The following is a 24,865-nucleotide window of genomic DNA, read 5'->3' as shown; positions in this document are numbered from 1 at the left end:
TTCTAATTGCTTGGGTGGTTTAATGGACATAGTTGTCATTTTAGCTGCTTGACACTTCATGCTGAAGAGATGTGTCAGATTCCCCCATGCTCACATGGCAATTTTCCCAAGTAGATTGTGAAACTGAGAAGATAAGTTCTTTACAATTCAGGGGGATCTGCTATTCAGCTGGAGAGTGAGTATGAAGATAAGCAACATGCCAAGTATTGGAAATGACAATCTTGATTTCTGAGAAAAAGATTTCTTGCTTTCTTGTTTCATTACTCTTGCTTTTGTCCTGTCATGCTGTCAGCTGTCATGTTGGGGCAAAAAACCTTAAAAACAAGAAGATCAAAACAGACCTTCTCCCTTTCTGGTTGACTGACTGCCCAGAAAATGTTAATATCTCAGGGAAAAACATTTTCTTAATGAAATTTCCAAGTGAAGGCTTTAAAATTCTTGCAGAAAAAAAAAATGTAGCTTTCTTTCTCTAAGACATGCTGGGATGTCACTGGCATCAGGAAAACTACTTTGATTTCCAACTGATGTGCATCAGAGATCTGATCAGACTAAACCTCTTTATCCAAATACAGACACCAAGAACTGAAAAACATCTCCCAGGGTTTTCCTTCTTCCCAGTGTGTGAGGTGCTGATAATCCTCAAGCACCACAGACATCCTGGGGCTCTGCAGTTTCCTGAGGCTGGAAAACCATTGCCCACCTCACTCCCTCCTGCATCTCTTGCTTGCTTTACATTTAAGAGCATCACTACCAAGGGCAGGCACAGAGGCACTGAGCCCAGAACCAGCTGAAGGTGTGAAACCCAGAGATGAAGGATCAGCACAAGTGGAAACATTCACTGCAAGAGCAGAGTTAACAAAAATGGAATCATTTCTATTTCAGCCAACAGCAGTGAAGGAGTGACTGGGTGAACAGGTGTAAAATCAACAGCATTTCCTGGAGTATTTTAGAATTGCAAGGCATCAATATTTTTTAAATTCAAAACTAACACTGATTTGGCTGTGTGGCAGTCTCTTATGACTGTGTAACACCTTTTTAAGCTTATTAAAGAAAACAGCACATACTGCCAAAAACTCTGCTTAATTTAATAAAGACTAATACAAAAAAAAAGAAGTTTCACAGCCTCCCCTGATGTGCTGCTGTGAAACCTGCAGGCAAGCAGTAAATGCCCAGCTCCAACTGCCCAGAGGAAACCAAGGCACTTCTCTTACAATTTATACATAAATCAGAAAAGGTTCAGGAATCTCATTTATATTGTACCAAGTACTGCAGGTGTCAAGGAGTCTCCAGTTCTGTGCCACTGGAAATCTCACACACCTACATGGGGAGAACTATGAAGCCTCTTTGTACATTTTTCTTTCTTTCTTGGCCTTTGCAACAGCTGAAAATCAGCTTGATGGGACACCAAGGACCTTGGTGCCCCAATGATGAAGTCTGAGTGACTCAGAGGCTGCCAGAAGATGTGGTGCTGACAGCTCTTGTGATTTCCCTGTGACTTTCCCTCTGTTTAATGTTTCTCCTTTAAATAAGCCTTGCTTTATTTACATTACAACATGAGAGTTTCAGCTGTCATGAAAGAGCAAAGGGGTTGGTCCTGTTTGGGCAAAAACAACCCTACAGGCTCCAGAACCAAACAGGGAGGACTAAAAGACCTGCAAGTTCTTGCTTAATGAATTCCATGATTTTAAGGTGGTCCCCAAACCAAACCAAGGCATTACTGAGTGCTCCCTGCTGGAGAAAGCCCTTGCACACCACAGGGGGAATGAGATTTGATGCTCCTTGGAGACACTGAGCAGAAAGCACCATGAACCAGCCACAGAGGGTGGGAATATCAGCCTGAACTGCCAGATTAAAACACCCCCAGGAAAGCCCATCCCCAGGACTTCTGGATCTAGAAACACTGCCAGAGGAATTGTTTTTCCCCAGGCGTTTCCTTTCTTGGGCAAATTACATCCAGGAGAAGAGGAGCATGAAATGGGACTGAGAGAAACCAAGCAGAGAGGAATTAACTGTACTCTAGGCACTTAGCTCAGGAAGGATTTGCCTGCAATGTTAGCTGAAGGACTTGGATCTTGGTTTTCCATGCCAAGTAGCCCATCCCTAGACTGACTGTCTTGGGCTCCATTCAGCAGGAACACAGGAGTCACTATTTCCTTAGCTGAAGGGATATTTTCACCTGCTTGCACTAGGGGAGAATACAAGTTCTTGTCTAGCAGAGCTACATGAAAAGGAACAGCAAAACAGATTTTGTAATAAAGTTTTTAAGATCAAAGCAAACCATCTTTCTCCATAATTGGATTCACTCTGCTCTGAAGTATGACACTCAGAATTTAGCAGACAAACAAGCCACCAGTCAGAAAGGGGGCTGAGAATCAGAGTGAGGTTGATATATTCTAACAGTTTTCCCCTTCAAATTCATCAAACCCTGCGGCACGAGACCAATCTCTTCTACCCTGCACATACATATATTTCCCTCCCCAAAACCCATAAAGTGAAGCATTTCATATGACCTTTACTCATCCTGCTGGATGCTTATTACTTGAAAAATGCTGGTAAGTAATGGATCCCAGAGAAGTAAATGTTTATGCTTGCCTAAACCTAGCCAAGGAAATTTTCTATGGTGGAAAAACTGTCTCACCATGTAGAGTGCCATAACCAGGAGGATATTAATAGAAATAAAAATATAAATGCCTACTTGTTTGCAGCTCTGAATTTAACTGTTAGGTTGCCAGAACAGGGACAATTATTTCTCTAGAGACACAGAGCCAAACAAAGTGCCAAGGACAAAATCCTATTTTAAAGGGACTGTTTCATAGGAGCCCAACAATCCTTTTTCTGCCCAACCACAACACACCAGAGTTTTTAATTCCAGGGTTTAGATACTTAAATAGCAACTCCTGCTCTCTGCTGTGCAGCTAAAGCAAATGCATCCAACTCTTTTAGCTTAAGGAGACATGCATTCTCTGTGTTTGACTGTGACATTCACTGCTGGCAAGGTCTAAGGCCATCTCTCAGCCTGTGATTTCTGCTTGGGAAATGAGGAATTGCTGTGAGTTTGCAACTCAGCCACCCTGAACACAAGTAGGATGTACCAGAGAAGAAACATCTCCCATTACTGAAGCTTGATTCACCAGAACAATCCACTAGAGCCCCATGAAAGTGTGGACAAGTGCCTGGAACAAGGAAACACCAAGCTTTCCCCCAACTGGATTTCAACTTGCAGCAGAATCATACCAAATCTATTGTTCACCCTTGGTGTGAGAAGTGCTGAGCAGCTTCCCTGCCTCCCCCCTCAGCAGAGTATCTGGTGCTGGCTGGGCTGCCCCATTACCTGTGAGATTCCCAGGAGAGATCTCCCCATTCCAGCAGGGGACACCGAGGGAGCTGGGGTGAGGCAGCAGGGACTGGTCTGCTCTGCCTCTGAGGGTGTCTGCATGCCCTGCCACCCACCATCCTCATCATGGAAGATGCACATTTCCATTGTCATTGTTTCCAAACCACTGGCCTGGTCTGCCAAAAAACACTTTCAGTCCAACCTAGGGGAGAAAATAAGGTGAAAAATCACTGCTTAGCTCAAAGTAAGGACTCAGCTTTGCAAAACTCTGTTTTGGCAGTGATGGAGCTGGACTAGGGAGCTCCTTTGTCTGAGCAGAGTTTGGTTTTGCCTATTCTGTTTAGAAAATATGCCAGCCATGTTGGTTCTCCCTCTCATTTCTTAATCCCAGGAGATATTCCCACAAAAATTAGAGTTTTGGCTCTTTGAAGTGCATCCACACCACCATGTGTTGCTCGAAATCACATAGCAATAAACTGAACAGTGGCAAAAGAAGAGGATGACTGACAGTGTAGGAAAGCACTGGATGATTATGATATTTACTGAGGAATATCACAGCTGTTAATAAAGAAAGAAAGACCTAGGTATTTGGGGAATTTTCTCATATCTTTTCAATGTCCCTTTCAAGTGGTTCTGTCAGTGCCATTTTTTTTCTAATTGTTCTTCCTAAACCCCCATAAAACTTATAAAAGTTTTAAATTCTCAGAATTGGCTCTCATGCAAATTCTAATACATCTCATGATTTTTTAAAAATTTTTTTTAGTAAAGAGAAATAACAGGAAGAAGCATTATCCTCATTGTGCATAGCTCTGCTCTCAAGATCCTTCAGCAACTAAATAAAAATATCTGTCCTGATATGAAAATACATCAAAACAAGGAAACTGCAGATGTTCAGCAAAAAAAAAGCATGGAATATTTTAATGTCTGCAGATGAAATTATTACAGGGTGTGAAGATTAAGTTCCGAAGTAATCAAGAAAATAATTACTCCAGGTCAAGCACTCTGAATGAATCTGCTGGCAATGAATACCAAAGCAGAGAGCATAAATAACCTCGGGATGGTGCCAGCCCAAAGGAGTGTCATTTGTTCCACTTACCCCAACTCACTTTAATTGGACTGTGCACATGAATAAGAATTAGGGTCAGCAGAATTAGGCTGAAAGTTTATTAAGGGCTTTAAAGGTTTTATTTTAACAATAATAAACAGAAGGGATTAGGAGAATAGGAGGGTTATTGTGACTCTGAGTTGGATTGGAAGTCCATCACCTTAAAAAATACCCAAACCCTGCAGCAACAACTACTTGCAGAATAAAAGTCTTTATGCCTTTAAATCAAAATTAAAACCTAGAACCATTTTCTGTCACCTTCTTGTCTAAGTATGAATCTCATGAAAAAATACTTGAGGCAGTCTCCTTTAGAGGAGGCTCAAACATTTGGAAATTTAAGGTGCATTTCTGAGGGTTTTTTAAGTCTTTTCTCACTGCACCACAGGAAGCTTTTCCCCAAAAGGCTACTTGGCCTTGGCCTAGGAGGATCCCAAAACTTGTTGGTTTTTTCCTTTCATTTTAATGTATAAATAATGAGATATTAAAAAATGTAAACACTGTGCAGCAGCTCAAAACTCCATTACAAATACTCTGTGATGGCACTTCTGGAGCTGCATATGAAAACAGGCACTGCACTGGGGAGGAGAACAAAGCCAGCTGCACTTCAAACCAAACCAAGGCACAGCCAGCACATCTTACATTTGATCAACACTCTGTGCTTCCATCCAGCAGCAGACAGTTTGGGTGCTAATTTTATTCTAATGTCTAACATTCTCCTCTAAAAAGCCTGAAAGTCAGAATAAAAGTGGAAATTTTAATGAGCAGTGTCACTTCTTGTGTGAGCCTCAAGGTTACCTTACTTTGTACACTCTGGGGTAGGAGTGCAGCTGAGTTTGCAATTACAGCTATGGCAGTGGTTTCTTTATAATTTTTCCTAAGTGAGCACACAGAAGCAAAGATTCTGCTCCTCAGGTTTGTTCACTTGGAGCTAGGAAGGAGCTAGAAGAGGGTGCAGAGACAGGTCATGTCTGGATGCCACACTACTATTCAGACACCTATTTTTCACTAGGTGTGGCCACCTCTGAGTGACACAGCATAAAGGATACCTGAGTTACCTGTCTGGAGCCTGACAGAGTTTGTAATCTCTTAAGAATGTGCTAACTCAACCTGTCCAAGGGCAGCACACCTGACACACCTGCAGGGAGCCCTGACGACTGCACTTTCTATATTAAAAACAATAAGGTGCTGGAAATCATTGTAATAATTTGTTACTTCTTGTAACATTCAAGTGCTTGCACAAGCTGCCAACAAAAGACATCTCACTGTATCTCTGCTATCATTTTAATCAAACCATTTTCATCCAGCAGGAATCTTCCTCTCATTTACCCCCCAAGGTCTCTGTCCCCATGGCTTTTCCTCTGCTGGAGTGATGCAAACCTTCACCCTGCCAAGTTCCCTTTGGTCAGGAGTCTCTTCAGGGTTGGGACTGGTTTCTTTCTCCTCTCTGTTTCAGGAAAGAACAGACTTTAACTGACTGTCTGCTTTTCTTTTTCCCATCAGGAGCTGTTTGCAAATGTGTGCTTTGACACAGAAGCCCAGAACAGCACAGGCTAAACATAGCAAAGTCAACATGAGGAGGTGCCCATCTCTTAGCTAAGCTGGACTGCAACCCCATGGGAGTCCTAGTCCATAGCCAGGGGTTAGTGCAGCCCCTGTGAGCTGTCCTGGGGAGCACAAACCCACCCAGGACAGCCCACTGGGATTTCCTTGGCAGAAGCAATTCCTGAGATGTGGTAGTGTTGGCACAGGCAGGAGTGGGATAGGGTGGAATCCACCCTAAACTCCTGGCTGCAGGGACAAAATGACCAGAGGGACATTTAGCAGTGGATGTGAGCTGGACAATTTGGGAGTCCTGCACCTGTTGCAGGTGGTTGTTCCTTCTCCTCACTTCACTCTGTGCCTCAGAGGGACAGAGGGGTGAATGGGTGCTTTTTTTGTAACTAAAAAAAATAGGTCAGGTCTTTTTAAGCAGTGTTTGGGCATGGCTTTGTTCTGGGCTGGGGCATCTTCCTTGAGCTCTCCAGATCCTACTGACTGACAGAGATACAGGAGACCCCAGCCATCAATCCCTCAGCTGGGCTACAGCCAACTGCTGCTTCCATTGCTTTGAAATAACTTTTTGAAAGCCCTCTTCTCAAAACAAGCAAACCAGCCCAGCAATAATATTGCAATGGATAAATGCATAGATAATGTGTGAGATTCAGCTTTGTCAATGGATGGACAATTAGAATCCTTTGTGTGGAGGGTAATGTTTAGCTCTTCTGTTCTGCTTCACTGGTTTTTTTTTATGCTGGATTTAAACAAGACCTGACTGGCTTTATTATTTTGTTGTCTAACCAATCTGCTGATTAGTCTGATTAATTACACAATTATCCTTCAGCATGACTAATAGTTTTGTCATCACTGTACAACTTGCAGTAATGTTTAATTTCTTCTTAAAGAGCAACAGTAAAATGATTGTACTTTAGGGAATTAGTACTTAGCCATCCTTTAAAAACTAATAAAATGGCTAATAAAACTAAGAAGCCTGGAGATGGAAAATTAATTAAAATGGTTGACAGGCTCTGTCTTAACTAGGCAAAGATATATTACCCCATATAGCAATGAGCAACAACAACAACAAAAAATAAACTGTGTGTGATCCTACAAGTATAAAATCAGATGTAGCACATCTGGATTCAATCCAGATAAAAGAGAATCAATGTGAAAATTCCTGGGATGCAGGTGCTTACAAACATACCTGGCAAAGTACCAGCTTCAGAAGTCGATATTTTCTTGGAAATGTACAAATAATAATTAATTATTATTAATAATTAAATTATTAAATAATTATTGAGATCATGTCATTAGGGTTTGTTCGGGTTTGGGGTTTTTGTTTTAGGCTTTTTTGTGATAGGCTTACACTGCACTGGTTTAATTTGCTCTGTAGAATTATTTAGGAAATCTTCTGACCATTTTTACTTTGAAAACCTGAGATCCTAAAGGTCTTGCAGTACTGAACTGCCTCTCAAACAGATAATGCTGCATATTCAGCAGGCTCATTGGCCTCAAATGTTGTGACTATATTAAAGAGTTGCATTTTCAGCCATTCGAGGTGTAATCAACCCTTTGCCTATGTGCACAGATATCACCAGTCTGAAACCATTCTCATGGACAGTCCTACAGCCTTTACTGGAGGAAATTTTCCACTCTCTTCCACCTCACTTAGCAAACACTTTTTCTCTAAGCTCCCCTCCCCTGTTCCATGTTGATTTTCTTGTTAATGCTCCCCATGACCATTTTATAACCATTTCCCCAAGGGAACACATGAAGAAGGAACAGCAAATTACCCCTTATTCTTGTTCCAAAGCTCCATAAAGCATCCAAGGCAATTCAGATCTTCTCACCAAGGTGCACAGAGACCATGTTTTTACTTAGAGGAGCAGGCAAGTGACTGCAATCAACACCATCCTTTTCTGAAATGCCCCCTGGTTGTTGGTCTAAAGTGTACCAGAGAGGGGACAGATAAACTCTCTGCTTGCCAGAGGGAGGGATATTGGTCAGTCTCAGAGCAATGGAAATTTTCCTCAAGGTAAAGCCAAACCTCAGGCCAAAGTTACTGCAGTTCATGGACATCCCAACAACTATGGACCTTGTTTGAACAAAGCTAAGGAGGTCATGATTCCTGGAGAGAGCCAGGTGCAATCCATCATTTCCAAAGCCAAGTGTCCAGGGTCATGAACCCTCCAGGAATCCAGGACAAGGACTGGGATTGCTCAGCATTCTCAAGCTTCTGCCAAGGCAGAGATACAGAGCCCTGTTCTGTTGTCACAGCTCAAGGGAAGTCCCTGTTGTGCACAACAGGAATTTCACAGCTGATCTCAGAAATTGGGTCATGGCTTTGCTTCTCAGTGCATTTGCTATTTCTGTAGAACTGTTTTACAGCTTATTGGCTTCTGATATCTTCTGTGTGACCCTCTCAACCTCTGAGACCAGCTCCTCAGCAGCTGGCAATGCTGCACTACCTAAGGCTTGTGTTCTGGGTGTTCTGATTACAAGGTGAAACCTTTCTCCAGTGCAGGTTTCTTTGTGTGTGTCTGCCCAGGCATAAGATATCAAATGTTACTTGCTTATAAATAACCTTCATTACTGAGAAGAAAAGGGTTTCAAAAATAATTGGTGGCATTGCACCAATGTAACTCACACCTCTGCTTGGAAATCCTGCTCTAGGACAGATCTCTCCCCACTGCTAAAAACTTCAAAACCTATCACACCTAACAGCAAACTGCTTCTCTCACTTACACTTTTCTCCATCAGGAGCTGTGAAACATTGTTCTGGGGGCTGATCTTTCATGAGGGATTTTTCATGAAGAACCCTTGAGTATCTGTCAGCTTGCCATCCTGACAGACCCATCATAAATCTGGAATCCATGGACAGGGAATGTCCTAGGAGATTTAAACAAGAGCACCTTGATGCTGCACCACACAAGAGCCATCTGGCATAAGTCAGATCCTCTAACCCATTCTCCACTGACTAATAAACCAAGGAGAAAACTAAACCAAACACATTCACTCAGGAATGCTCTCGAGCTGTTGGCCTGAAGAGTAAGTTTATTTGGATGCTTATTATTTCTGGCCTGAACAATAATTTAAGCACCTGGTATAAATTACTCATTGGTAGCCACATTAATTCCTGGGGCTTTTCTTCTACCTTAAGCTAACGCCAAGAAGAAATGGCAGAAGAATAACTCACTTGTTTCTGGGCAGTGCTCTGTGTTCTCCATTTGCCCCCTTTCCCCAGTAGCTGTTTTGGCCTCTCTGGGAGCCAAAGTTGCTGCTTTCTCCAACAAAAAATGGAACATGTAACCTCCAGGCTGGAGCTGTTGTTGGGAAAGTCCCATCACTGCAGGCAAAGAAACACCATGTAAATATGCAGCACAGCACACCAATTAATTAACAATTTAATTACACCCCAGACTCAGTAGAATTTGTGTCTTTAATTTGGAAAAAAGGTACATGCAGTTCTATAAGAGCCTGCTCTAAAGTATGTGTAAAAACCAGCAAGTTAGTGACAAGCTAGCTTTGTGCTTGAGCATCAGGACCTCCTGTCCAGGACCTCCTGTCCAGCAGGAAATATTCAGCAATTATCATGTATTCCCCAGGCATGCTGAGGCAAAGAGAATGAAAGGCTAAATTGCCCCTTGTATTTATGGCTGCCCAGGGAAGAGTTGATGTGGTCCAGAGGGGAAATGTAAGATTTTCTCCTGTCTTACACTAATTAGCAGGGGAGTGTCTCAGTTTCCATTCTTGAGCATGTTACACTGAGGGGAAAAATAGAGAGAAGACCCATTTTAAGAAATTACCTTGCCAGAGTGAGTCCAATTCCATTGTCTGAAAACCTGGGACAGAGGAAACACAAGGGTGTGAATGATGAGGAATGTCTGCAGTGCATTTGGCCTACAGACCTATTCATGCCTGTTGGGGGGGGATGATATAACAGTAACCTACCCTATAAAATAATGTCACCATCCCAGGCCCTAAGGTCATTATTTTTAGGAGCAATAAGACCATCAGTCATGGCAGGAACTCGTGGCTTTTCAGGATCAGCATCTTGATGTGGGCAAGACCTGAAGAAAGAATCTTAGTTAATGCAGCACAAGGGACTCAGGAATCAACTTCAGACAGAGGCAGTAATGCCCAGTAGATATTTTTTGTCTTCCATTTATTGGCATGATGGGTTTAAAGAGGTGATATGCCCTGAATCAGAGACAGGATATTGGCCTGATTTCACTTTTGAGCTTTGGTGTAAAGCAGAAAACAAGAAACATTCACAAGGATGGAATTCTGGCCCAGGTGAAGGAGCAGGTGATTTCTCACTAGACACCAATGGGCCCACAGCTATCCTTTAATTTTATTCAATGTGATTTAGAGGCATAGAAAACATTTTTCCCAAGTCACTCAGGTCCTTTTGTAGATGTCCTTAGAGGCCCATTGAGAATCCCTCTGTTGATGCTGGAAAATCAATTAGCCACTTCCAGGAACCTCATTCAGCAAAGCTGACAGACTAATTGGAGCTGCTCTCCTTGCATGTACAGCCCAAACCCCCAAAAGCTTCTGTGGCTGCTGAAGGAGAAGCTGCTGAAAGCAAAAGGATTATCTGGGATCTGGGTGCCCCTAAATTGCTCACAGGCTATTTTTTTGCCACAGTGGCTGTTAATGGTAGATTTGTGCTGTGTTTGGGGAAAAAAATGACCATTTCTTTTTCTGAGTCTACCCTCACCTCCTACTTCTTCCAGCTGAGGTACAAAGGCAGGTGTCTCCTTGGTGCCCCAGGGGGTGGCCCTGGCAGGGCTGCCACAAGGGACACAGCCATCCTTTCCTTTCAGCCTCCTGGGAACATCCTGTTGATAGGGTATGATGGAGGAGAGAAAAACCAAGGCTTGACCAGGAGCAGCAGCTGATTTCTCTCAACTTCCTCACACAGACCCATAGGACTGCAGTGAGGCAGAAAATGGCCTTAATTTACGTGCTTCCACTCTGCAAGAGGCAGCTGACAAAAACCTTTGAGGCTTCCTATTTTCCTCATTAATCCCAGAGCAGTCTCAGCAGCCTCTTACATCACCTTTCAGGTGTAAGTTCTAAGCAATTAGTGATAAATACTAGAATTTACAAACACACTAATGCACTAATGGGATCTGGATCCCCTTCCACATGCTTCACTGCTTAGTCCTCACAACCCCAAGTGCATGAGTGTCCTTTCTGGCCAGCAATAACACAAACAATCCAGTGCATAGCTATGGAATAGTTGCCTCTGCACATCAGAGAAAGCGTGTGTTTTTTTCAGAGGCTCCAGCCGTAATGAGGCATTAATGATCTGCTAAATGCAATGCAGAAGCCAAGGTGCAGTACAACTATCCAGAACACTGAGCCTTGCAGCGTGTGCACACCTGGCATCATGGACAGTGAGATCCTCCCTGGGATCTTCAGGCTCTCGTTGTCTTTACTCCTTTTCCAATAAACAAACCAGCCTGGAAATGCACACGCCTCCAATTACTTTACCAGATCGCTCAGCAGGGGCCAAAGATCGCAGATTTTATCAATGAATGTGGGCAGGCAGAGCGTGCAGGCACAGGAGCAGCCGCAGCCAGGCTCTCCCTTCCCCTCGGTGTCTCCTGGCGCTGCTCAGCAGGACGCTAGCACAGGATGGAGCACGCTGAATTCAGGACAGAGCCTGCCCTGCCATGTGTTATCCATCAGCATCTTGGGCTCTCTTCTGACCCAAAGCAAGGCTCTGAACTCCCACTCTCCCTCCCTCGCAGAAAGCAATAAGGGACCCTGCCAAGCTCTTGATAACTTTTTGGAAAAAGAGTGTTGTTAAGAATTAAGGCTTTAAATAACGAGTGACGAGTCCCCCGACAGTCAAAAGAGAACATGAGCTGCTGCAGCCAACTTACAGGCTTTGGGCTAGAGCAGCAGCTGCCATGGACCAAGAGGTAAAATACACAAAGCACAGCAAACAAAACCAGTTTCTATTGAGAATATTGAGAAATAAGTTTAAAATGCTTTTTATGCCTTACGGGTTATGTTTTCACGTCAACAGTTTATTTGGGGGAAAGTGTTTTTCTTGGAACTACCCTTGAATTTTCGGGCTCGTTTTCCAGAGGTGATGAGCAGTTGCTGGCACAAATTACTTTCCCTCATCCCCTTCCATCCTGGCATCACTGTGGTCAACAGCAGTGCTGAAAGTCCTGCCTGTCTGTCCTTAAATCTCACTTGGAGTAGGTGCACTCACAGCCTGGGCACGTTGCCTCTAACACAGCCACCCAACTGAAGCCCCTGGAGTGGGACCTCTACTCCCCTCAGCCCCCTCTTCAATATTTAGAACAAACAGGGCCCCCCAAAGTTGATTGTGTCTTGATACAGTGTTAAAAAGACCTTTATCAAAATGTGAGACACCCACAAGCATCACAGAGCAGCACACACAGTCAGTGCCATGCTGTTCCATGGACAGAAACACAAAATCATCACTTGCCTTGAAACTGGAGTGGGCTCTGCTGTAAAACACTCCCAGGAGGTGGGTCCAGCCTGTCCCTCTGGATATTTTCCCTCAGACTGCCTGGTGAGGACCCAGTGGAAGAGGCACCAACATCCTAGAAGACAGAGGGAGGGATGAGAAATGGGGCACTGCCATCAGGGATACCTTGGAGTGTGGCTTTGGACACGGTGCTGGCCAGATTTCCAACCTGAGCCTGTCCAACATGTGGCCCCTGGGGGACACACAGCAGCCCACAGCTCCTGCACCTCCCAGCTCAGCCTTTGGCATGCACAGCTGATGCCCAGGGCACACACAAGGGTTACCAAATGTATTTATTGTGGGTGAAATTCAGGTGTTTATTAGAAAACAGTCTGGTCTGTACAGGTGTATAAAGCACAGACATGTGTTGGGTAAACATAAGAGATAATAATAAGGAGAGAGTATGTATTCATATATAGAAATATAAAATTTTATTGAGCATTTCACTATTAACTACATATAAAAATCAGTATTTTCTAAGAGATATCACACACTATTTCCTGGAATAATTGTTAGAGAAATCAGTGGAGAAGTGTAGGGAAATATTTGTTCTTAACAGAGACAAAGGGTGCAGAAATACATCTCCAAATTCTGTGTCTTAGTAAAAACTTATTGCTCCTGACATCAATAAATAAATGTAGAATATTTGGGAAGTGGAGGCAAAGCCCAGCTCTGCCATTAAATGATTTTACCTGAGCACCAGCCACTGCTTTCTCTATTAAGTTGTTGTTTGGATTTGCAATCCAGAAAGTGCTGACAGCCCTGAAAAATCAAAATCAAAATGATCCTAAGCAGTTACCAAACAGGAAGGGATACATTTTCATAGCACTGCCCTGGACTTGAGCCACAAGTCTCCTATTGACTTTAAAACTCCACACAACCTTTTAATGACACTCTTTAAGGAAAATAAACCATCTAGTAATGTCAGACATGGTCATTTATGGAGCCACATGCTGAACCTATTGTAAATTATATGTGAACATTAACACAGAATCCATGCTCTGTTCAATGCAGCTGAAGGAAATCCAAGGGTTGGGGGATTTTTTTTTAAGTTAAGAAGCTTTGGAAAATATCTGAAAAATGAAACTTCTGGTCTGTTTTTTGAAACTTTAGGGGCAATGGCAGGAGTTAGGGATTCTCTATGAATTTATGAAGCTTCTACATGAAAAAACAACCCAAATATTCTTGCAAGCCACAAGTGGCCCATCAAGAAGAAGATGAAGGAGATATAATATTGGTGTTTGTCCCAGTAAGGAGTTTTTCTTCAGAGGGAAGCTCAGTAGTGGTACACACAGAAGCCAGATGTAACTATGAAAGCATTGTCATCTGTTGTCTTATTTCATTGGATAAATCTTCTGCAAGTCATAAAGGTCATGTATAAAAACACTGCTGACCCTCTGTCACTGAGAGGTGCCTCCATCAGTCCTGGAGCTGGCTGGAGCTGTGCATCACTGTGGGCTGATCTAAAACTGTGGACTGATCTAAAACTACTCTGAGCAAGATTACATGCATAATTAAAGGAAAATTGCAAAATACTGGATTTAAAAATACCCTCAGCTCTCAGAGAGAATATTTGATTCAGTGTCATGGAGTAAATATCTACATAAAGATGGATAAAGATGAGTGTGTCTCACATGATAAACCAACAAATCAGCATGGTTAATCTAGAAACTTTTATGACTGCAACATTTTCAAAATAAAAAAAGATATCCTTTAAAATGCACCATGCAAAGTAATTTATATTAAGGAGATTCACATTCTTTCTCCTCCATTCTCAGAAGGTGCAGGCCCACTTCTTTCCTGTAATGATCATCTTGGGTAGAGGGGGTATTTTACTATTTCAGTCTATTTAATATTAATTGACATGCTCAGGGATATTGCATTAAACCCTAATTTGACCAAAAGGGCTTAGCACAAGCCTCCTTTGATGTACAGCCTTATGAAGATAAATTCAGAAATCCTTCTTTTAAATGTAAATACTAAATCAGGCTAGTTAAAATACCAGCTATTCGTTACTAAATCTTACAGAAACCTTAACTTTGTACTCAAATGATCCCTGTCAGCATTTATATTCCCTCCTCAGGCATACAGAATTCCTGTTGACGTCAGTTATGGCTGTGCAAGACTGCAAGATTAACTAATATTAACCTACTTGGTTATTTTTGTGTACAGAGGGATACTTGAAATAAATCCATTTCGTGGAATCATATCCTGTAATTTCCCCTTGATGGGCTGCAACTGTACATAACATCTGGAGTCACAAACACTATGCTCCCCACAGGTACAGCTCTGCTGGATTTCATTGTTTTCCTGGCAGTCACCCCTCAAACCTGTCATCTGCTGCTCTTGTTTCTGCCTCAGTGAGGTGTCCAAAGAGAGTTAAAAACAGGGCACAACAAAAAGAGGCACACAGGCACCCAGTTCCTCCTGACTGAGTGCTGGAAATCCACCAGGACCCTACACGTGGGTACAGCAGCCTGGAGTGAGCCACAGGGAGGGCAACAGAGAGCTGACCCTGAGCATGTCCCTCCCAGCCAGCTGAGGCTTGGAAACACAAATAGGAAATGGATTTAGACAAAAAGGCAAGTGTGCCTGCCAGCCTGCTCAGATCAGTAAGCCTGGCTACTTCCACCCTCCCAAATGATGGGCAGAAGGAGGCCATGGAAGACTAACTTTGGACAGAAAAGTGCAGCAACAAACTGCTCATTGTTTGAAACAGCATTTCAATTGTAGAGTTTCATTCTTCTGGATTTAGCTGCAGTTTGGCTAATTGTGCTTCAGAGGCTGCATGAAAAGCCAGACTTGTATCCAAAACCAGATCTTAGCTTCAATTAATATGACCAGTCCCAGCTTCAGGCTTGCTTGGCAGCCCTGAAAGTCTCACACACAAAACTGTAGAGATCACTCTTGTGACCAGGGACTAATGTGATTTAAAGATCACTTACATTGGCACTCAGAGATGAGGGTCCATGCCACCAGAACAAACCCCCAGTGACTGATCAATTCCAGCATATCACTGGTAGAAAACCCAAGCCTGGAAAGGCACCCACCTGCAGCACTGTCACAGTGGCATTCTGCTGTAAGTGCCAGCATGGGACACTGTCCCCAGCACAAGCTGCAGCCTCGCTGCTGTGGCCAACACCAGATGATCCAGACACCTCCAAACACTGAATTATAAATAGTTCAGCAACACAATATTGGTGACCTTTCTGCCCTGTCCCATTGTCCATGACAGCCTGCAGCAGTCTGCACACGCCTGACATGTGCCCAGCTCTGGGCACAGCCCAGCCTGCTCCCAGCTCCCCAGGAACCCAAGCTGCTGCTGGCTGGAAAAGCCTGGCACAGAGCAGCAGATGGAGAAGGGGAGTGCAGACAGCTCTGCATGACCCACACACAGCAGAGCACAAACCACTCTGGCAATGTACATCTAAAATTACATGCTCTAAAACCTTGGGATGGGAGGGGGAAACCTCTCTGGTTTACTCTGCCTCAAGGCTGGAATTTCATGATCTGATGCTGAAGCAGGTGCCTGTCTGTGTTATTTAACTGCCTTGCTCTGATGCACATGCTGTTCTCTGGAACTGCAAATTATTTTAAATTCTTTTACAGCAAAGCTCTTTCTTACATTTTAACTACCCTTCATTTTAATGCCTACAGATCAAAGCCACATGAGTCTTTCAAAGAATCACATATTTAATCTTTACTATAAAATCTTCTCCCTGATTCAAGTACTCAGGGTCACATGACCAGGGCTGGATCTCACTTGGATTATTGATTGCTCTATTGCACCCCACACTTGCAGATAAACCCTTGAGTACCTCCCTCCTGATAAAGAGCAAGACCATGCACCATTCTTCTCAGGACCATTATTAGCATAAGCCTTTTATTTTCATCCCAGACACATTACTTCAGTTCCAGAGCTTTAATACCCAAGCAGAAGAAAGAAAGCTAAACTACATCCACACAAACTGGACAAGCCTCCTGTCAACCTAAGGACTCTGTCTACAGAATTAGGCTCTACAGACAGAGAAAATCACAAACATGGGAAGGCAATCAAAAATGTCAAGTGATATGAACAATATAAATCGAGTTTAGGATACATGAAGAGTGCTCCTGTGTTGTACAGTTCTATATTGCATTTTCTTGAATACATTCTTTCAGGGGACCCTTTCACATCTCTATTTGTGTCCTTCACAGCTTTCTCAGTCCTTACAGGACTGAGAAAAAGTTGTCAGGAAAAACACAGGAGGTCAGGGAGTGTCAGCCTGAGCACCCACCCAGTTAATGAGGAATTGCTCACAGACACCAAAATATCACTCAGGGTCCTGCAGAGCACACAGCAACTGGACATGTTGGGACTGGAGCAGGAATCTCTCTTTTCCAGAGGGGACACCTATGGCTTTTGTTGTGACCTTTTTTCCTGAGTTCAGAATGCCCTTGGGAGGATCTAGGTCAAAGCCAAGTTGCTGAGGACTTTTCTGGCACTGAAGTGACCATTTGGGTCTGTTCTGTTCATATTTCATTCCCTTTGTCACATGAACATTTTGGGATATATTTCATTTTACCCTGACCCGAACAAGCCCTCCCTTTTTTTATGTCACTGCAAATTAAAGGTCCATTGCTTCAGTCAGCTCCATTTATACTTCACTGCTTTAATTTTAAATAAAAGTTCCCATTATCACAAACTGTCCAGAATTACCATGGCAAAGATTTCCCTCTATCTGATCACTCTGTATCTGATCTGATCATATTAATTAGGCTGTGCTGAGAACCTGACATTTATTTCAAACAGCTTCATTAACAGAGGAACAGTACTAACTCAAACAAAGGTGAAGTCAGGACATTTCTTGGGAAAAGCATGCCTTATTTCAGTATTCTGATTTATCTTTGTGTCACAGATGGCTCTTGCTATTTAGTCCTGGCTATGCAAAGAACTGAACTTGTTACTAATAAAATACATGTCCTACCAGAAGGCCATGAGTTCCACCCCGAGAAGCAGTGGTGATAGCCAGGTTATTGAGGTGCATTGGATGTCCATATCCTCCTCTCTCATCCACATCCTCAGCCAGGTGAAAATGCACAGGGTAACTGCCCAGGATTTTTTGCCCCATGCTTTTTAGTTCCACTCCTGACATGTGAACAGAGCTAAAATTCCTTAGGATCTGTTGAGACAAATGTAGATCCAGGTAAGGCATTACAATAGAAACACACAAAAAGAAAAACAGGTTTGGGCTTTTTTTTTCCTCTCTCATTAGGCAATAATTTGCAGAGTGAAACATGGTCCCAGGAGGAAGTGTGAGCTCCCTGTTTCCACCCAAAGCAGCTCAGGACCTGCAGAGCCATGTGCCAGCAGCTGCACACCTACGGGCACGGGCTGCCAAGGAGCAGCTGCCAGGCAGCATGTGCAGTGTTTAGCAATAGCAGTGACAGACACGGTGCTCCTGCCAACTGCAGAGAGGGGGAGCATTTGCCACCAGGCTCTATTTCCTGGCAGCTCCTACTGTCGAGTGATTGTAGCCCAGACCTGCACAGCTCCTCAGTTTCCACCACCTGGTGCAGGAGAAATTTTACACAAAGCCCCTGCAAGAGCAGGGCTGCACCCAGGACACGAGAGACAGCTGAGAGGAGGCAAAGCACAACAGGGTGAGAGCCAGCACTTCTCTGAGCCAGGGAGGCAGCAGGTTTGCTCTGCAGGAACCACAATTCCTTCAGTGACATCTCATGGGCTAGCTTTGCATGGGCCCTACTGACAGCAGGGCTGCCAAAGAATCCCCTTGAAGGGAATCCCCTAGGAGGGCATGGTTTTGCAGACATGGAGAGGAAAATGTCTCATTGCAAGTCCAGTTTTGCGAGACAGGCTAAAAAATTTCCCCTTTTTTCATAGACAAATATACTTTTTCCCCACACATACAATGGTAACTTGATGCTTTATATCCCTTGTTTACATCCAGGGAAGGAGCTATCTGAAACCACCTACAAGTAAATGTATCAAAAATCACTCACTTTAATGTGTCCTCCGAACGCATCAAAAGAGAAAAACTGGTGTTGATATTGTCCATAACGGGAGTCTAGCATTTCTTCTTGAATAAGTATATTTCTGGTCAGAAAACCAACCTCTGCCCTCATATCAACATGATCTATGACTTCTCCAATGTAAAGACAAAGTAGGCTGCCTGTGGAAACCAGAAAACTTTTTAGTCAGGATGAACACAGCATCTTTATTATTGAATTGTTCTGGCCAAGTGCACACCCTTCCTTTAAGCAATCACCAAGTCTGGGGACATGCCAGTTGTTGGTATCTGACCCCAGGCTGCTACAAAGGACTGCTGCCTCTGGTAAAACTTTCCAGTCCCAAAATAAAATTAGGGCCTTCAGCTCTCATATGTGCCCTTGTGTTTATGGGACAAAAACTACTTGAAATACAAGTAAATGTAGAATGTAAAAGACAAGACAATGTAAATATTTACCACAAGTGAGTACCCTTATAGAAATATTTCATACCATCAGTTTTAACTTAACTGTTTTTCCTTGGGCGAGGAAGGAGATTAAACTCTTCAGCCTGATGCATGAAATAATCTGTGCTGGCAGTGACAATGCCAGGTCACCAGGTAACCAACTTGTAACCTCACCCACCAGGTGAAGAATTATTCCTTTGGATACTTCCACTTTAAATCCACTATGAGGCACACCTGAAAAATGAAGCAATCAATTACTTTTACAGCTGCACATGGTAGAATCATGCAATTAGATGAAGAGCATGTGGATTTAATTTTGATCTAGATAACTCTTTGCACGATAGAAGTGCTCTAGCCATTAAATATGTTAGTGCCATCTCTTTGTAGAAAGCTAAAGCATTACTTTGACAGAGTACTTCTGTTAGCTTGGTCAACATCCATGTGAGCCAAAGACTATGGTACAATTATCATTGCACTGTTCAGATTCACAGCAGCCACACAGGAAAAGCAGAGCAAAGCAACAGGAGATGAGCAATTCTCAGGGAAGACTGAACCTTTTATCCATCCACTGAAAGCAGTAACAGTAAAACAGATGCCATCGTATGTGGGGAAATCTCTTTGGGCAATAGCTAACCCTCTTGTTCCATTCCCGTGATACTCCTGCTTATCTTCTGCTCTGGAAAGCTGATGCCCTCCGAGAATCCCCAACAGCGCCCAGGACTGCCTGAAGGAGACAGAGAAGGAGCAAACCGGTGACACTCCGAGCCCTCCATCCCGCAGAAAACTTGGGCAGGAGGGAGCGCGCAGCATGGCCCAGCTCCCCTCCCTCTGGCACGGGTGGCGGGGTGCATATTCCCCCCGGGTACCCTCCGCATCCCCCCGGGTACCCTCCGCCCCCCGCCCGGCCGGGCCCGCTCCGCCCTGGGTCGGGCCGAGCTGGAGCTGTCCATGGTGGCTCCGCTCCCGCCCCCGCCTCACCTGTAGCGCCGGCGGACGGTGCCGCTGCTGGCCGGGCCGTCCGGCAGCAGCAGCCGCGTCTCCGGCGTGAGGCTGCGGGCTGCCGAGCCCCCCAGGGCGGCCGGCACGACCCTGCCGGGGGCTGCGGGGCCAGGAAAGCGCAGAGCCCGGCCGCAGGAGGCTGTGGCAGCGCTCCCGCCAGCAGCCGCGCCGTGCCGCCGTCCAGGAGGCGCAGGCTGAGCCCGCGGCTGCCCCAGCGCCTCTCGGGCCATGCGGAGCCGGCCGGGATGCAGCGTCCTGTCCAGGAGGAGCCGCCGGCCGTGCGGCTCCGGAATGCCGCCGCGATTCACGCCCACGGACTTCTGCCCGGAGCCCTCCGTGGCCTCCTCCTCGGCGGCTCGCCCGTACAGCGAGCCGGTGGCCCGTGAGCCGCAGGGGCAGCGCTCCGAGCCGATGCTCAGCTCCCCGCCGTCGCGGATGAGGATACAGCTGGCCCGCAAGGTGATGGGCGGCCCGTGGGGGCGGTCGGTGAGCACCAGCTGCCCTGGGTGGCGAGGGGAGCGGAGGGGCTGGGGACGCGCACCGCCGGGCCGGGAGGTGCCGGCAGGAGCGGCCGGGACATCCCCGCAGCACCCGGGCTCGGGGTCCCGCTTACCTCCGTGGCGGATGACGAGGGAAGGAAGGCGGCGGAGCCCTCGGGGCGCACGGCGGGCCACGGGCCGGCCCAGCAGGTGTCGGAGCGGGGTCACCACGGGGCGAGGTGCGGAGCGGCGTCCGGGCAGGGCCCTGCAAGAAACGGGCGGCGGCAGCGGCGGCGGGGTCTGCGGGGCGAGGGGCGCGGAGGGCGCGGTACGGACCTGATGCTACGGCCGATCGCTGCTCCACGACGCGTCCCGCGGCGGCACCGGGACCGGGACAGTCTCCGGGTCCGGCGAGAAGGGCAGGAAGAGCCACGGGGCTCCCCGCAGTAGGCGCGTCCCGGGCGGTCCCATAGCCGCTACCTGCAGCCCAGGGCCGCCGCCGGCCGCAACACGTGCCCCGCGACTTTGCACGGAGCCGCCAAAAGGCACATTTTGCTTTCGATGTGTTTTGGTTTCGTTGGGGCTTTTTTCGGTTTTGGGGTTTTTTCTACTTTTCCCTTTCACTTAACGTCGCAACGGCGAAGGCAGAAGCCCCGTCCCCTCTCGGCACAGCCCGGAGGCGGCGAGCAGCGCAGCGGCGCGGACAGAGGGAGCCGGCGCGGCGCAAACCCGGCGGCTGCTCGACGAGCGGCACCGGCCCTTCCAAACTTCGCCGCACACACTTACCTGTCCCGACAGCGCCGACCGTGGACTCTGCCCGCAGCTTCTCGGAGCTGCCGCACCGGGCGGGGCAGGCAGGGCAGGGGCAGGCAGGCGCAGGCAGCTCCCGCTCCGCCGCTCCGGCTGCCTCCCCTCCGCCTCCCTTTTTATATCCATCTCCCAACCGCTGGCGGTGCCCGCACTGTTTACAGCAGCTCAGCCGCTGGCTCCTCCCAGCCGGGGACGTTCCCTCCAGCCTGGACGTATATCTACGAGCGGCGCCTGATGCCCTGCTGCCCGCACGGAAAGGTTTTCCCCAGCTCCGGGAGCAGCGGGCTCCTTGCCGGGCTCCCCCCGGGTCTGTGCAGACCCGCTGAGCTCCGGCCGGGCTCAACAGCCCCGTGCAGAGGATGCGGCTGGGTGCCAGCTGTCTCTGCAAGGGCACAGGACTGAGGAACACCAGTCCCCAGCTCCCGATGTACTAAACCGGGGCTTGGCATGCCTTGCCCCATCTCGGGAGGCAGCTGACCCCTCTGGCACCTTCCCGCGGGGGTGTTTCACCCTCTAATGTCCTGTGTCTGGCAGATCTATGGACGACGCTGTAACCCAGCAACTGCAAAAGCTCTCCTGACAGTGAATGAGCAGAGAGGGATTGGCCACTTCACCATCCATCAACCTGTACTCAGAGTCTGCAGTGAGAGGAAGAGGCTTAGAAACAAGACACAGACACAAAAACTCCATGTGCTGGCACTGCCTTCCTGGCTTGGAAAGTTCCAGTCTCAGTGGCCATGGCACTTGTCACACCTGACACCTATCTCACCTGGCACTGACTATCACACACTGGCTTGTTTTCCATAAACCCCAGCATCACGTTTCTTCATAGACTCTGAAATACAGCACAACTGAGCTTCTGGATGACACATTAACACAGGTTTCTGCTTTACTGCAGCCACAGCCTCTCTCCCCAAGGATTGTAATCCCTCCTCTCCATTCCAGAGCCCAACATCCCGGGAGGACCAGCCAGAAGTGGGTAGGCAAAGGTTCCAGCCACTACTGCTGCCCAGGGCCAAAGCCAAAGAGGTGCAGAGCCACAGGTGCTGTCGGTCTCAGAGACATTTGTGTGCCATCATCTGGTCAAACTGTTCCAATCTGTCACCTCTGAAAATTATTCTGGTGCAGGATTTCTTCTGACAGAGGGCACAAAGACGCTATAGTCATGTTAATAAGGAGCAAGTGCTGTCAGGCAAAATATGGGAACAGACTGGAAGCAGAGGGGGTGGGTGAGGGGCATAGCCATGCCCCATGCTCCAGGCAGCAGCTCCAGTGAGGGAGCAACTTTTACTTGTGCTAAACAAAACCCATCCACTCTCTTATGGGACCCAGAGAATTGCTGAATCTGAAGATAAGCATCCAGCCCAGAAAAACAAATCCAGAAAACACTCCCTTGTTTCAATACTCCATAAATACAGGAAAATGCTAGAGCTGCCACCTTTGCTACCAGCTGTTCATCTGTCATTTAGTGCTGGCACTTCTATTCCTGTCTCAAATAGCTTTTGTCATTTTCCTTCCAAAAAAGCAGCATTAGTCAGCGTTGTGCCTCCTCCTTATCTGAATATGACACATATGAATGCAGGTCATGGGAACATAGAGCTCTTACCAGAAGTATAGGAGGCTTCACTCTGTTTTTTAAGAAAAATTTATCTACCGGTGGAAGTTTCAGACAAGGCAAATAAGAGTATTTTGTCTTAAAACACACTAAATTCTCTGAACTGAATGTTGATAGAAATGCAAAATTCAAGAGGACCTGAGCCTTTTAAATCTGCCAGGGCCCTAGAAATCTCATACATAGTTATTTAAAGTATTTACTTCATGCAAAAGATTTCACAAACTTGCAAGCTAAATAAAAGATATCAACAATTAATCTCACATAGTAATATTTGAGGTAAATGGAAAGCACTTTGTTAGTGCTAAGCCTTTGTGCAGGCCTTACAGAACAATCAGCAAAGCCAAAGTCACTCCTGCTTACCTGGGATTTTTCCTGAAAAAGCAACCATAATCTTGAAGGTGAGAGTACTGTTTAAATACATTAAAGGCATTTTCTCTTTTGGACCCAGAAAAAGACTAGTTTGATTTTTTTTTTTTTTTTTTTTGGAGGGAACTACTCTCAGGTGAAAGATTTCAGTGCCATTTCACCCCATATTAAGTTTTGATTAGCCTGAGGAAGTAAATTTCAGACTAAAAGGGACTGAACACATCACCTGTTTTCTAAAAATTGCTGTCTTTTAAAGTAAACATAGAAGCGCCCGTTACTATCTGTAGAGTGGTTCTTGGCAGCTAAACTCTTTCATTCTTTAGATTTCATTTTTCCAAGCTGATTTCTGTTTTGCAGCAGCACCAGGATGAAGTTTACACCACAGCCCTCTGTTACAGGATGCACCCACAGCGTGAGAACACTCCTAAGCAACCTCACACCTGCAAATGAGAAATCATGACTAACGCTCACTGCCTCCAGCATACGCCTGGTGTAAGTAACTCTTCCTCACAAAAATAACCAACCCAAGCCCTCCTCCGAGAGCTACTGTGGGTTATAAACTGCAGCTTACCCTCCTAACAAACAAAAATGGGTCATTTTCTGTAATGGGCTGCCAGGGACCAGACAACCTCGGCCGTCCCGTGTCTTGGCACGTCGCAGTGCTTGTGATGCTTTGCCTACAAACACAGCTGGAGCGTTCAATACCAAATATCCATGGCTGAGATTTCCGTGGTAAGGCCAGGGCAGAAAACCAAGCTAACCTGAGAGGCCTGCGGGAATTGACTGGCAGGGCACGGACATCCCTGCCCAGGGACTCAGCTCTGGCACACGAGTGCAGGGAGGCTCCTCTCTGTGATTTTTTCCCGGGCACACTCCCTCCCTGGGCGGTTTCCTGTTTCCTTCGAGAAAGGAAGGAGGAACGGAGGCAGCATCCCCTGGGCAGCACCCCGTTCCCACGGAGCACTGGAGGCGCCGCGGGATAACTCCGGCAGTGGGGGGCTCGCCGCAGGGCCAGTGCCAGCTCAGACCCCAGTGTGCGAGCCCGGAGTCCCCAGGGACACAGACACGGGGGGACACGGGAGGGACACACGGAGGGGACACGCGGGGGGGGGCGAGACACACGGCGGGGACACGGGAGCCGACCGTCCCTGCAGAGCCGCGGGCGGCCGGGAGGCGGCGCCCTTGCACAGCCGCTGCCCGCGGCCCGGCCGGAGCCCGCGCAGCTGGAGCGACCCTGCCCATCCTCCAGGGGTCCTGCCCATCCTCCAGCGGTCCTGGCCATCCTTCACTGATCCTGCCCATCCTCCAGGGGTCCTGCCCATCCTTCACTGATCATGCCCATCCTTCACTGATCCTGCCCATCCTCCAGGGGTCCTGCCCATCCTTCACTGATCATGCCCATCCTTCACTGATCTTGCCCATCCTCCAGGGGTCCTGCCCATTCTTCACTGACCCTGCCCATCTTTCACTGACCCAGCCCATCCTTCTCTGATCCTGCCAAGCCCAGCTGTCTCTCAGCCCGAGTGCTGAGTGCAGTTCCTGGCAGGGCAGAGCACGCACCCACACCAGGCTGCATCCAGCAATGCCCAACCCTCACCTGCCCTGCCATTCCTATCAGCCAGCACCAGAAAGTGTTTGAGATACCAAAC

At 46.6% G+C, this 24,865-nt stretch overlaps 1 protein-coding gene and 1 pseudogene across 2 annotated transcripts in view; both read right to left on the bottom strand.

Moving 5' to 3' along the window:
* The window catches only part of LOC103816204 (cell surface hyaluronidase-like), a 43,262-nt pseudogene extending 22,357 nt beyond the window's left edge, over positions 1-20,905 (bottom strand).
* Positions 1-21,329, bottom strand: part of CEMIP (cell migration inducing hyaluronidase 1) — a 99,616-nt gene extending 78,287 nt beyond the window's left edge. For both annotated transcript variants that reach the window (XM_018913904.3, XM_009089982.4), the window contains exon 1: positions 21,212-21,329. The gene's annotated coding sequence lies outside the window, so the exon portion shown is untranslated. The remainder of the gene's footprint in view (positions 1-21,211) is intronic.
* Positions 21,330-24,865: the final 3,536 nt, after the last annotated feature.

Source organism: Serinus canaria, chromosome 10 (genome assembly GCF_022539315.1).
Source record: "Serinus canaria isolate serCan28SL12 chromosome 10, serCan2020, whole genome shotgun sequence".
Classification (NCBI taxonomy): domain Eukaryota; kingdom Metazoa; phylum Chordata; class Aves; order Passeriformes; family Fringillidae; genus Serinus; species Serinus canaria.
Note: the sequence above shows the minus strand (reverse complement) of the source record. Positions and strands in the feature narration are given on the sequence as shown.